The sequence below is a fragment of the Macrobrachium rosenbergii genome, chromosome 10 (genome assembly GCF_040412425.1).
Source record: "Macrobrachium rosenbergii isolate ZJJX-2024 chromosome 10, ASM4041242v1, whole genome shotgun sequence".
Lineage (NCBI taxonomy): Eukaryota > Metazoa > Arthropoda > Malacostraca > Decapoda > Palaemonidae > Macrobrachium > Macrobrachium rosenbergii.
Window position 1 is genome coordinate 17010053 of NC_089750.1, and position 13277 is coordinate 17023329.

The window sequence follows — 13277 nt, forward strand, 5'->3', positions numbered from 1 at the left end:
ATTAGTACTGATCAAAACCTTGAAGATGAAGAGAGATGAATAGAGAAAATATATCAGTGTTCATTGTATTTGGCATTTTTATTTGTATGCTGGGCAACCTAAACTTGATAGCATTGATGTATGGAATAAGTCACTGCTGATGACTACTAAGGTGGTCATATAAATTTGAAACACTTCTGGCTAAATTATTTTCAAGATTTTTTTTAGTGTTATGGACGGACTGCTAGAACAAATGTGTTATATACCTTCACTTACTCTAATCACGGACTACGTGAAGTAGGAGAAAAAAGAGTACCTTTCAAGTCATAACGTGGAACGTGACAAATGTGAAATAGTTGCTATCTTCATATTTTTCAAGAAAATATGAAAATTGCAAATGTTTTCCAAAAATATCCAGCAATGGAGAGTACAAGATAAATCAATATTATGATAATGAAAATAAACTGAGTAAAAGGTTAGCAAGATTTATTTAAAAAAAAACTATTAATATTTGCGGCCGTTTTGGGTTTGTTCAGTTAGAAAGATTGTAAAAGACAATTGAAAATAAAAAAAAAGTAAGCACTAGTTTAATAAGGAGCATTTCTTTTTAGTGCCATTTTACTTTTTGTGTACAGCCTCCTCACAGGCATTTCATAAACGCATAATCATTGACGAAGTTGTTTCTGCGCAATCGAGTTTTCTGTACAGCCGGTACAGCGTATAATCAAGACCACCGAAAATGGATCTATCTTTCGGTGGTCTCGGTATAATGCTGTATGAGCCGCGACCCATGAAACTTTAATCACGGCCCGGTGGTAGCCTATCCTATATCGTTGCCAAAAGCACGATTATGGCTAACTTTAACCTTAAATAAAATAAAAACTACAGAAGCTAGAGGGCTGTAATTTGGTATGTTTGATGATTGAGGGTGGATGATCAACGTACCAAGTTGCAGCCCTCTAGTCTCAGTAGTTTTTAAGATCGGAGGGCGGACAGAAAAAGTGCGGACAGGAAAAGTGCGGAGAGAAAAATGTGTGGACGGACAGACAAAGCCGGCACAGTAGTTTTCTTTTACAGAAAACTAATGAACATTCAAAACCTGGAAAAATTATGTCATAGGTATTTAATAACTTTTCATGTAACAGGAAATGAACTCGTTATATTTATTATGAACACTCTCGTCATTTATAAATTACTATTCAACCATGATGCTGATACAGAGTAAATTACTGTTTTGTGCAAGTCAGATGTACTGTATAATAATCATTTCTCTTGTTGAGTAACCTTATTTTAAATCTCTTATAGATATTCCTTGACCATTATCCGTGAACTGGTTTCTTCTCATAAGCATGCTCTAGTTTGTTGAAGAAAACCTAAAAGATGTTAAAAATTTCCCAAGTCTATGGAAGATTAACGGGTTAAAAGTAAAAATATAAAAAGTTCCGAAGTAATTGCAAAAAAATTGGCATGTTAACACAAGAATTTATAATAGATTTAAACTGATTCGTTTGGACCTTGAATGCTATACCTTTACGAAACTAAAAAAAAAATAGAACTTGAGAATTCACGATGAATAAGGAAGAGTATTTCATACCTTTAGACTTTATTGTAATAAAGAAACGGATTCTAAGTGGCTAAGACACTACTTATTCTATATGGATACAATTCGTCATTATTCATAATAATAAGAAAAAAAAAAAGTCTCAGAGCAGGAAGCTGAGAATTCATTGAATATAAAGCCGCTGAAATCCTAAAAGCCGACCTCGTTCTCCCATAAAGTGAATAATTATGTTCGGCAATCCCAGAGTTCTTCCGCGGGATTTCTGCTTAATCTCTATACAAGGGAAACGAGTCGAAATTGCGGTAAGAAAAGCATTTTGCATACTATTAATGCTATTACCGTGAGCCAAAATGTTAAGCTTTCGCTTGCAGGTAAAGCTGCAAACGCATTGTTATTTTATATTAATTTTGATCCATGAAATATTATACATTTTCTGATTTTAAAACGATATCTCTAATCAGTGTTTATTGGATGAGTATCTCTCAAATTTCAAAGTTGCTTCGGGCAGGAGATTATTTTGTTATTAGTTTTAAAAGGTTATTACTTTTTTCTAAAAATTCCTTTTTACCACTTAAACTAGTTCTGTATTTCAATTCCACATCCACATTTATCTGTTTTAACACAAATATATATATATATATATATATATATACATATACATATATATATATATATATATATATATATATATATATATATATATATATATATATATATATATATATATATATTATATATATATATATATATATATATATATATATATATATATATATATATATATATATATTATATATATATCTGACTCACATTAGATCGAACCCAGGTCTTTCAATTGAAAAATGAGACCCCTGCCAAGGAAGCCATACAAGTCATAACAGAAGTTGGAACCTGAGTACCACTGCACCTAAGGCTTTACCTGGGCAGGCTAACTGCTTGCATACCAGCGTGTTTTTCCCCCAACATCCCGATTTAGCAGTGACGCAGTTGACAGCATTTCACTCGAATTATCCTTTCTGAGTGAATATGATAGATAGAGATAATCAACACACAATCACGTGTGGAACAAAAATAAATTTCTGACTCACGTCAGGGTCGAACCCAGGTCTTTCAGTTGAGATAGGAGACTGCTGCCAACCAAGCCACACAAGTCATAAAAGAAGCTGGAACCTGAGTACCACTGTACCTAAGGCTTTACCTGGGCAGGCTAACTGCTTGCATACCAGCTGAGTCGGGAAGTTGGGCAAAAACATGCTGGTATACAAGCAATTAGCCTGCCCAGGTAAAACCTTAGGTACAGTGGTACTCAGGTTCCAACTTCTTTTACGACTTGTGTGGCTTGGCTGGCAGCAGTCGCGTCTCTCAATTGAAAGACCGGGGTTCGATCCTGACGTGAGTCAGAAATTTATTTTAGTTCCACACGTGATTGTGTTGATTATCTCTCTCTCTCTCTCTCTCTCTCTCTCTCTCTCTCTCTCTCTCTCTGTCTATGTACTGTATGTGTGTGTATTAAAATTCAGAATCGGGACCCCTAATAATCACCGAATTTAAAATCATCATGAGATCGAATGAAAGCGTGCACGACCGAGAAGATGACATGAAAAGCAGTCATAATGAATCCCTTGATGGGATAATTAGGTCGTATTTCACCGGGATGTGTTATCAAATGCTTTTCCTTCATTTCCTCCGTCGGAATATTAATGAGGTCAGGCTTAAGGCGCCTGAGTTAGGAAGCCTGCGACGGAGAATGAATGAGGTGGTTCCTTACGCCTCTTATCTATGCCTTTTTCCACTTAAAACAATAAAAGGGAAAACTTAGTACACCTGAGGCTGACATTCAGGAAACTTGCCTAATTTACGATGATCGTAGTATTGTAGTACTTAGAATATTTACTTCCTTTTTTTTTATCTTATTCAGTGTGTTAATTATGTTATCTAAATTACATTATATGAAAGGAATGTTCTGTTATAAATAGTGCTTACGGTTAAAATTACTTGGGATTTCTATTCTCTCTCTCTCTCTCTCTCTCTCTCTCTCTCTCTCTCTCTCTCTCTCTCTCTCTCTCTCTCTCACCCACATATTTATCATTTTTAGCTTTATCTAAATTTTCATATTAATTTTACATTTATACATACTGGCTAAATTATTTTTTGCATAGGTTTATGTTAGTGATCGAAGATTTACTATGCGATTTAGCTGCCTTATTTGTGGTATATGTAAATATTATTCCACTTTGTGAATCCAGCGCATAAGCTTGTCAATCTTAGATAACGAAAAAGTTTTCATTTAACTTTCCCTTTTATAATACCAGTAATTCAAAACAAGCTCCAATATCATAGTATTTTACTAAATAAAACTTTTAGATGAGCAGACATTCCCACGATATTCCTAAATCTAATGCAAAACCAGTCACTGCTTTTTTAGTTCACTTTCACAGACAGATATACACGTACACTTGTGGTCACAAACAAACAAACACACACACACACACACACACACATACATATATATATATATATATATATATATATATATATATATATATATATATATATATATATATATATATATATATATATACATTACAGACACATATACACAGACACATATATATATATATATATATATATATATATATATATATATATATATATATATATATATATATATGTGTGTGTGTGTGTGTGTGTGTGTATATATATATAGAATGAAACATTTGTTCATGAACAAAAGAAAAACAAAAAATCAGTAGGAATAATATCTTAAATGCCAAAACGGGGATTCTCAACTTATTCAGGGGAGGCAGTTAGCCCCTAGAGTGAGATAAAAAGTAGCCGCAAATAACAGCCTGGATATTTCAGTAATTACAACATGAAACGATATAATTATCCTACATAAAAACTCGGGTATTAGTTTCACAGCAGTAACGCAAGAGCTAAGTATGTTTAATTATAGTAATATTCATTTGTACTTGGTTGAGAATCATATACCAATGTAGCAAGTTTTATGTAATGTATCCAGTTATACGGCACACACACATATATACCATATATATATATGTGTGTATATATGTATGTATGTGTGTATGTATGTATGTATGTATGTATGTATATACGTGTATATAGAATATTTCAGTATATATCGTTATGACAAAATATGATCAAAGTGATGCAAAGAAATATACGAAGGGCCTATGCTGCAAATTATTTCGTGACCACTAAAAGAAATTTCGAATTATGTTCAGGAAAATCTATTCATCATGTGCTGTATTTTAAATTTCCAAGAAAGACAAGTAAAAGAAAGGAGTGGAAATAAAAGTAATACTTGCAAAATTAGCGATTTCAGGGGTATCCATGGATCGCTCTCGGTCATGTTCCAAGAAACTAGGCACTACTGAGACTTTAGAGTCCTTGGCAAATGACAACAACGTTCTAGTTCGGACATTTTGCACTTTTGGACCTTCGTCTATAAGGGTTCTGGGCTGTAGACGTGTAACGGGAGTTTGCTAAGTAATCTGTTTTTCCTTCGGAGTGGCGTTTTCAATTCGTCTTCAATTTATCGTAGCGTAATTGGTCCTGTTGTGAAGTTTGCGAAAAAACCGTTTATCACGCGAATAGACTACAGTTGGCGCTGGAGATGTCCATCGATCGTTGTCACTTCGTTGGTCAAGTTGTAATAAATCCTGGACTTCTGCAAGGTAATACTGGAGCTCTACTATATTATTGCTAATATTGTATATTTGTTCTGGGGATTTTCGAATATTGCTGCGCGTAGTCTCTTGCAGAATCTTTGGCAGCCATTATAATTATTTCTGTGGTCGCTTACCCATAATCTGACGTGAGTAAACGCCCAAAATGTGCAAGATTTAGAGTAAGTTACACACAGCTCTAAAGCTTTCTTTTCCATGGTGTTTTTGGTACGAGTTTGACTTCGAGTTCCTGTTCTAACGGTAAAGCTTCACGTATGATGAAACTGCTCTTTTTAGCAACAGGTATGTAGCATGTGTTTTTCCGCAGAGTTTTTTTTTTGTCAAATTCTTTGGCATAAATTTTTGATTTTTGTTATAAATTTAATTTTGCGATTTGTCAAAAAATTTTTTTATTGAATTTAATTCTCAAATTTATATAATAGAATTACATTGTTTTTCAAATTAGGTGTTTTTGTAATTTACTTTTTAAGACATAAATTTACTTTGTTATAAATTTACTTTCGTATATACTGTTTTTGAACAACTTGTATTATGGCAGATCTAATCCTTACCCCCTTTGGGGCGGGTATTTAGTGAGAAATGGCAGTTTCTTATAGTATTTTGGTTGCTTATTTAAAATTTAACATTAGTTTTGGGGGGTCGGCTGTAATTAACCTGTAATTAACCCCAGAAGTCCATCCAACAAGGGGGTTCCATAAGCGGTCTTCACAAGACAGAGCACGGCTACGTCTGTTGCGAACGGCTCATATCCCGTCCGGCAAGTGCAATAACTTGACGTTCAAACTTGCCCCAGCATTAAAACAAACCCCGGGCCAGTACTAAACACGACGAAGGGACATTCCATTTGGCCGACAACTGATAAATGCACCGCCAGTTTTAGAAGCCCTAAAAGTGTAGAAAAAACTGTAGAAAAAACCAGTTTCCAAGGTATTGCACTTGCCGGACGGGATATGAACCGTTCGAAACCGGAATTTTAGGATTCGAACTTTCTATGGGAAGGTCAGAAAATTTTGTTGGATGGACATCTGGGGTTAATTACAGGTTAATTACAGCCGACCCCCCAAAACTAACGTTAAATTGTAAGTAAGCAACCAAAATACTATAAGAAACTATCATTTCTCGCTAAATACCCGCCGTGTATCTATTACTTAGAAATACCTTTAACCTTATCCTCCACCCCTCAGGGGCGGGCCCCTGAAGGGGTGGGGGAGCCCCCATGTTCTGCATAGTAGGTCGTAAAGACCTACTATGCAGGTTCTTGGGGGTTATGCCAACTAATCAAATTTTCTTTCAGGTGATAAATAAAGACTTAATCCATTGCTTAGTTATAAGTTCAGGTAGGGATTAGGTGTTTAAATGTGCGTGGCTGCCTCCCACTTAAGTTTGCGAAGCTCCCTAAGTTTTGAGGAAATTAGTTTATGCCATTAAACGGCAATATTCAGCATTAAAACATTTATGTACAGGTCTGGCGTCTTATGTTTTACTTTAGTATTTGTTTCTTGAAAATGGATTAGGTTAGTGGTTAGGTTGAGTCGGTTAAGTTTTGCCAATATTCATAAAGGCTTTGCCAGAATTTAAATATTCTAAGAGTAAAGTTGTAGTTAGATTTCATATATTTTTCGTGGGATTCGAACCTATTTCCTTTCGCAGCCTTAGATTTATGGGTTATAGGAGTTATGGGAAGCTCCCTGAATGTACGGGTCATTTACGGCAGACAGAGATTGTCCAGAGTAATGTCTGGATTTGTTGTTAGCGGATGGAATTAGTTTTGTCAGTAACTCGTAGCTAGGAACTTTCAGTTCCTTTTAACAGACAGCGCGAAAGCAATTTTTCGTTTAGTTGAAAGCATTGAAATTTTATATCATGGATATTGTTTGTGTAGAATAACTGGATGTTTACTTTGACTGGGGTTTAGTCAAGTTTGTCAGGTTAGTTATATTATTAGCTTACTCATAGCATAAGCAGTGTATGGTGTTTCAAAGTATGTCAGATTACGACACTGTATTTTAACTATTGAGGATATCAGGACTTTATATTATCTGAAAGTTATGTCCACGTTTCTGTACAGGTTTTTACAAGTTCAATGTGGGTGCCGCGTGTTACACGCCCATCAAAACGCACTGATAAACCCTCGCCATGAATTTTGCACAGAAAAGCTAGAGGGGTTGGAAGAATGATTTGATGACCGGATTGTTTTTAGCGATCAGGCGGACCTTCCACGTAGGTGGCAAAGTTAAACAAGCATAACACACGCATATGGGGAACTGAGAACCCTTGTGTATCTCCAGAGCATGTGCGAGATTCCCCTAAAGTAAACGTGTTCTGTGCTATGTCAAGGAAACAAGTGTGTGGACCATCCTTTTCTGAAGGAACAGTCAGTGGTGAAGCGTACCTTACAATGATGCAAAACTTGCTGATGGAAAATTTGCTTCTTTAGGAGTCTGCAATCATTTTCCAGCAGGATGGAGTCTTAATTTTACAGTATCTGAACACTCATCTGAACACCCCTCTGCCTGACAGATGTCGGACGTTCCGGACAGACCGATCGCGTGTTCCTGCGATGGCCACTTAGGTCTCTAGACCTCAGGCCATGTGACTTCTTCCTCTGGGGGTATGTGAAAGGCCTCGTTTATGTACCTGCCTCCCAGGGGAGTGGATGATCTGAAGACTCAAATAACTGGAGCCTTGGCAACCATCGACAACGCTATGCTTGGTCGCGTTCGGCAAGAATTGGGTTATCGTTTGGATGTGTTACATTGACTTCTGTAAAAACCTGTATAGAACGTGGTAATATTAGATCTCAATTAATATAAATTGTTTGGAATCTTCAATAGTTAAGGCAGTGTCTTGATGTGACATACTTTTGATGTGACATATTTTTGATGTGACATACTTTTGAAACATAGTTTATGAACAACATTGAGTTTTTATGTACAGGCGACTTTTGAACATTCTTTTGTCTGTGACCCAGTTTATGATTTTAACCAACATTGAGTTTGTATGCTACTCTGAACACAGGCGATGAGTTCAACTGAACACAGTGTTGTCTGTGAGCACAAGCAAAGCGTGTTGTCTGTGAGCACAAGCAAAGCGTGTTGTCTGTGAGCACAAGCAAAGCGTGTTGTCTGTGAGCACAAGCAAAGAGTGTTGTCTGTGAGCACAAGCAAAGAGTGTTGTCTGTGAGCACAAGCAAAGAGTGTTGTCTGTGAGCACAAGCAAAGAGTGTTGTCTGTGAGCACAAGCAAAGCGTGTTGTCTGTGAGCACAAGCAAAGCGTGTTGTCTGTGAGCACAAGCAAAGCGTGTTGTCTGTGAGCACAAGCAGAGTGTGTTGTCTGTGAGCACAAGCAGAGTGTGTTGTCTGTGAGCACAAGCAGAGTGTGTTGTCTGTGAGCACAAGCAAAGAGTGTTGTCTGTGAGCACAAGCAAAGAGTGTTGTCTGTGAGCACAAGCAAAGAGTGTTGTCTGTGAGCACAATGAGGGTTATAAACACAGGCAGTAAGTTTGTTTGATACTCATACACAGGCAATGAGTTGTAATGTTACACATGAACACTGGCGATAGATTTGTGATGGCCATCCATAAATGTGGGCAATGAATTTTTCCATGAACCCTGTCAGAAGCGTGTAAGGCTCGGTGAACACAGAGTGAATGGTATCATCGGCACAATGATTATGATGCTTGTTTATGATCACAAGGCACAGACATTCGTACTATCCTTGAATAAGGGCAGTGCTTTGTGGGGCTGGTCATATAAGCGGGAATTGTGATGCTTCCTTGAACAGTGCGTTGTGGAACTGTTCATGAACGCAGGAAGTGAGTTTGGGATGCTATCCATAATCAAGGCACGAGTTTGGAATGGTATCCACTAACAAAGTTTTATGTGAAATACGCATTAACATAGATAATGAGGTTGTGAAGATATCATACGAGTTGGATGCAATTATTGGTACCCATTAGCTCACTCAATGCGATGCTGTAATGAACGCCAGTGTTCGCCAAGCTATCCATGGCAATCAGGCTTTTGATCCCATTTGCTAATGTAGCACCTGAAATGTTTAAAAGGTAATCAGGCAGTTAATGCATGTACTAATATGCATTTTTAAGTACTGTATACTTAGGTAGGAGCTTTTGAGTCTTTTTAATAATTAGTGGCAAAACTGATCTATGATGTAATCATTTCCTCCCGAACAAGAGCTCACATTATACAACTTTGTTGCTTTATTTTAAAGTTCAGCGGTTTCTTTGACTTTCACCAGAATTCTCTAAAGATCAAAGGTATCATCTTAAGAAAACTTTGATCGTATTATGTGGGTTATCTAAATTTTGATTTTGGCAAATTTCAGAATAGTACATTTCCTACGTATTAATATACAAATTTTGAGTGGTTTCTGCGTATAGTGAAAATGTTCAACTTTAAATGGCGTCAGAAACAGTAGCATTTTAAAGTATGTATGTTTGTTATACAGCCTTAATGCATAATTATGGTATAAAATGCACAAGATGATCTTACTCTAGATAGTTAAGTTTTCAGGGGTAATAATCTTTTTGGGCATTGACTGGAGAAACGTAACGCAAGGTTTTTATAAGCTAAGGGTTAAGTAAAAGAGATCGCACCAATTTCAAGAAATATTAGAGTTAACGTTCTCTTTATGGAGTTACCTAGTAATTGCCCTAAGAACATTTTCTGCTGTTGTTGTTTTACTGTTACAGGTCACAGCTTGCTGGAGGAACTAGAATTCCAGAAAATGTGCAGACAAGGGAGCGGATTAGCGAACCTTTTAGTGATAGGTTGATATTTCTAGGGATCCAAGATGCCGACAAGATAGATGTAGGCTTCTATGCATTTAATTTCTAAATTTTCAGTGCTGCACCTCATTAAATCCTGATAGGTTTGTAAGTTAGGTTCCTCGGATATTCTGGATTCGCAAACCTACCATTTGCCTGTGTATAATTTTTTTTCATTGAATAAATAATGGGTCTTTAGTTTTCAGTTCTTGACTACTTCCTTGGTATTTTTGTAGGGGAAAATAAAGTAGGTAAAATCTGGTTTATCATCCATATAATTACAGGTGTTGAAAGTAAAAACTACTTAATTAAAAATATACCAGACTGTTTAACAGTATTCACGTGTGAGTGAATACACATGTGAAAGGCCCATATCAAATTTTAGACGTAAGCAAATTGATCTAAGCCAACCTTATGGAATTGTTGAAAATTCCATTTGTTCATCATTATAGTGGAAATGTGGTTTGGGTATTGGTTGTGACGATTCAAATGCCGTTAGCTAATTAGTGGGACAACCAGCTGAAATCTGACTCCATAATAATGAATAAATGCACAGTACCAAGAGCGCCGTTAAATGTATTGGGAGCAAAAAAAAAAAATTGTAAATTACGTAATTGTGCTGTTTTAGTACAATGTGTAATTAGAAGGTAAAACTAAGTATCAAAATTGTTTCTGGGAGCTAATACAAAGAAATTATTTCCATTCACTGCTATGAAAACTTGATAATGTGAATATCAGCTACACTTTCACGGACAAAGGTCTTAAGCTACGTGGCTGAATATAGGATTTAACGCCGGCGAAAAGAATTTTAAAGTTATACGTAATAAACAAAATTCAGAAATATTCAAGCCAACATTGAACGTCCACCAATGAAACATACCGAGAAAGACCGATCGGTCAAAATGACAGCACATGTATTGGCATTGTGAATGTCTAGTTTTTCGCTCATCAAAACATCTTGATTCATTGGTGCATAACTATTCATGGTAATATAAGATTCCTCAGTTATCTCAAGAAAACTTACATAATTACTGTTAAACCAGAAATGGATGAAATAATATAATTTGTTACATTGAAATATAATTTGCTGCACTGGAATAAGAATGTATTAAAAGTAATTACAAGATTAAGATTAAGTAGAACCGCAGTCTTTTTCTAAGCCTGGACTTAAGGTAATGACGACAACTCTTTCTTGGAACGACAGCACTGTCGAGTGACCGTCGCATTCCAACTTCCATTGACAGTCGTAATTGTCAGGATAGCGAAGGTTTATCGATATTCATATATTTATACCTTTTAAGTTAATGGAATAACAAGCGTCTGAAGTGAGATTCAGTAGAACAAAATCTGTATTAGAGTACCTTAGCGTAAAACATTAATATTTATCAAACTTTAAAAACCAATTAGTTTTTACATATAAAACTACTGAAAAATAAATAATATTCCTTTGTGATGATAATGCGTTGTCAGTTTAACTTTTCCTACTCTAGTGAGTATTGTCAGTTTTTCAAGTATATTTTTTTGCACAGGAGTTTCCTGAACACCTTGTTTGTGCATTTACCGCATACAGATCTCTTACATTGGGGGTAAACGTCTGAAGTCTTATTCCCATTGCAGTATCCTATTCGGCACTGTTTTATTTTCTTAGTAATTGTAGAAACTTCTGCTTAAATATCGCATCAGTATCGCTTCCACTGCTATTCACCGTGTTGCTATTTTAGAACGTTTCCTGAAGTTCTTCGGCCAATTTACGAAAGAAAACACGGCGGGAGATTTTATTTGATCTGCAGCTTTCCCATGAAGAGCTGGCGCATCGATGCCTGCTAGACCAAACATATTATCAAATACTTGGATTGGCCATCTTGAATGTGCTTTACTGCTGCCCAACCGAGCTGCTTGACCTACGATGTCAACTCCGTGCTTCGAAGAAGTACGGTAATTTCCATTAATTTCCTTTGCATCATTTCCATTGTCTTCAGTTGTGTTAACGCTACAAAGTATGAATACATTTTCGTTTGGCTTACATTGATACACTCTGAGTGTATTGATTATTTTTCAGCACTAGTCTGGTGTACAGGTCGTCATGGGAATTTTTTATTGTGTATGTGGGAATCTCCATTCGAATAGGATTTACCCTCCCCAACAACACTCGTAGTGGTAGCTTGTAGTTTTTCCGCCAGTTTTATTGAAGTGAAAAAATTATCCGTTGTCACATTTCTTCCTCTTCCCATTGATGGTTTCATTAAGTCGAACAACATATTCGGAGTTTGGCTGATTTGCAAGACGGCTGTGGTCTTTACCAAGATATGGAAATCCATGCATTTTGGTTTTACATCAGCCTTTGACCAAAACTTAATACTGAACTGGCAATATACTGTATGAATGGGCACCTGCATTTCGTATAACTGCTTATCCACTATTATATTCTCTCGGGGTTTGTAGCAAACATACAGTTTTCGATCAATCTGTCCAAATCTTCGGAAATCAACGAAAACTCATGTTTGCAATAGAGTGCATCTTGTTGACCTGACAGCAAATCTAAGGAATCTCATAATTTCTTTAACATGATTTCTTACCATGTTTGATGGGAAAATGGAGGTCCCCAAGTTTTTTTTATCAAAAAGTTTTTATACTGGCTGTCACCTAGCGATAATTCCTCGGGCATCAAAATGCCTATTGTCGCATAGCTTACACCTCTTCAAATGATATGCTCCACGAATCATTCCCCATCTACTTCATTTTCTTCTTCATCAGAAGCATATCCACTTTGTATTGCGGCGTCATTGTCATCGTCGGCTTCTTCATCAGATGCGGATGAGCTTTCAGCATGTAAAATATATTTTTCTTCCTCGTCGTCAGTCGTCAGGTATAAGATCATCCTCGGAATCAGAGGATGATATTGTAGTCAACAATGTTAGAATTTCTGTGTCCAAAAGCGAGCGATTTGAGGACATATTCATTGACTAAATAACTAATTATGATATACTTGGTATGAGTCAAAAAAATGTGTAGATTGCCACGTCATAATAACCAACACAACTCCCCATATAGACCAGCGGTTAAAATGACCGTTCGGTCGTTGAAGTTAGAAAAGGCCATACCTCGTAGAGCAAAAAGCTAATTTCAGTTTCCTTTTAGTTTAATTTATACATCCTGGTGAATCAGAAAAAGTCATTGAGAATCATGATTGTTAGGGAAAAATTACGGAAAATAAACACATTTGAGGGTGAAACTCCGGTCA

At 36.3% G+C, this 13277-nt stretch overlaps 1 long non-coding RNA gene across 1 annotated transcript; it reads left to right on the top strand.

Annotated features, from left to right (window-relative positions):
* The first annotated feature begins 5004 nt into the window (after window positions 1–5004).
* Window positions 5005–8836, top strand: LOC136842984 (uncharacterized). Its single transcript, XR_010854402.1, has 3 exons — window positions 5005–5238; window positions 5465–5532; window positions 7319–8836. It is a non-coding gene; the product is annotated as an uncharacterized lncRNA (long non-coding RNA).
* Window positions 8837–13277: the final 4441 nt, after the last annotated feature.